Source organism: Halyomorpha halys, unplaced genomic scaffold (genome assembly GCF_000696795.3).
Source record: "Halyomorpha halys isolate HHAL.00 unplaced genomic scaffold, Hhal_1.1 Scaffold958.1, whole genome shotgun sequence".
Lineage (NCBI taxonomy): Eukaryota > Metazoa > Arthropoda > Insecta > Hemiptera > Pentatomidae > Halyomorpha > Halyomorpha halys.
The window spans coordinates 268507-270642 of NW_027113419.1; positions in this window are offsets into that span (position 1 = coordinate 268507).

A 2136-nucleotide genomic window follows, 5' to 3' on the forward strand; every position below is an offset into this window, starting at 1 on the left:
TAGTCACATTTACACTCTAATATACAATATTTGCACAATCCACCTGAGGATCCCTGAGCCCAATATATCTCCCAGGAGTGAGGAGTAGAGCAGAGCTCAAAAGATCCCAGCGCATCCCTCTCGCCGCATCACTGGTAGTGAGTCCGTGGAGGCTGAGCAAGTGCACTAAAGCCACAAACATTCAACTTGAGAGGAGAATCTGACCATTGCCATAACTACGTCAAATATTACAGAAAAAGTTGGAATATTGGAAGATTGTTCACCACCATTATATCGATTTAAAAAAATTAAGATTCTATTGACCGCCAGAAGCTGCATAATATTTTGATTGATCGGGGAACAACAAAAAAATTAGTAAGTCTAGTGCGAATATGGATGACCAAAACGGTTGATAAGGTTGGAATCACTAAACATTATTATGAGAAGAATATGATACGGTCAGGTTTAAAACAAGGCGATTCTCTATAACCTATCTATATAATTTATCACTAGAATACGTTATTAGGAATGTGGTGTATAGCGAAAAGGCTTAACTTTAGGTGGTAAAATACCGGTGCTTAGTTATGCTGATGATGCAGTTATATAGATACAGAAGGGATTTTCGAAATTTCTTAGCTTGCGCCTTCTTTCCAGAAACCTAAAAGTTATATTTTACAAAACTAATATCCTCCCCACTGTTCTTTACGTTTGCAAAACGTGACTTCTTACACTAAGGGAAGAATAGCAACTTACGTTTTCGAAAATTAAATAATACGTAAAATATTCGGGTAAAAAAAGGATGAGTTAACCGGAGAGTTCGGAAAGTTTCACAACGCTGAATACGATGTGCGTGTAAGGTTGTAGGACTTATTAATGAACGGATCCCTAGAATTTTAATAAGGAGTGAGTAAACGTCCAAAGGTTAGACCGAAACGTAGATGGAAGGATTGCTTCAAGACGGGTAGAAGTGGGTTTAGACAGGGGTCACTGGACTAATGTGAAGAGGAACTGATGGATTCGGCATCGAACCTTTGGGCTTTGCTAAGCTTTTATTATTATTGTTTGTTTAATTTATAAACCCTCTTTTATAATTAGTACTTAGTCCTTTGACTAGTTTTGAAGGCTGACATTGCAGTATTGATTAGCCTGTATGTATATTGCATTATTGTTGCTACAAATAAGCAATCGCCAAGGCACTGTTCTAAAGCTGAAGTTAAGATGGGACTGATCAGTTCCGCTTGGGAATGTTCTAGATCGATGTTCCTGTTCCGATAGAGCGGATATTGTCTTCTATTGAGGTTGTGTTCACATTGTGCCAAGGTGTCGCAGTGGCTCGGTGTATCTCTGCTCACTTTATCCTTCGCATTATTAAAGTATTATATCTCTGCTCACTTTATCCTTCGCATTATTATAGTATTATATCTCTGCTCACTTTATCCTTCGCATTATTATAGTATTAAATGAATAGTTTACCGCAGTGAGAACTCTTCCATTGGATAACTTTTCTTCAGTTCATTCGAAATCTAAGGGAGATGTTGCTCGTTTGTATATAATAGTGCAATATTATCAAGAAACTTTATTCAAAGGACACAATTGGTAACGTTTCACTAATTATAGTAAAACATTTAAGTAACATTTTACGTAATAAGAAATACATTTATGTGGGCCATTAATTTTTGGTGGTAAACGTCTGAATAATTCGAGACGGAAAAATTTGAAATCTGTTGAACCATTTGCTCATAAAAACAGACAGCTTAATTTTTTTCAGTATTTTAATCTCAAATCGTCCTTTCGAATATCTCTGTCCGATTTATCTCAAAATATTTTTATGTAAGCAGGGATGGAGAGGCCAAACTAATTTGTTACAATCATTTATAGGTTCTTGAGCTCGAGTTGTTTCAAAACATTCGCTTTATCTAGTCGAATAATTTGAGGGATTAATATATTAATAATCGGCTGAGCCGTTCACCTTAGTGTCCTGTTATTCCCTTTAAATAAGGTTTGACCCGAACCTAAATCATTGCTATCACCAAAAGGGTTCATTTTTTAGCCTTAATCACAGGTATTGATGCCAGTGTCCAAATCTACAAAAACTAATTTTAACCACTCCTATTAGAGTTCTGAATCCCCTCACATTTTTAATAACTTTTATTAAAT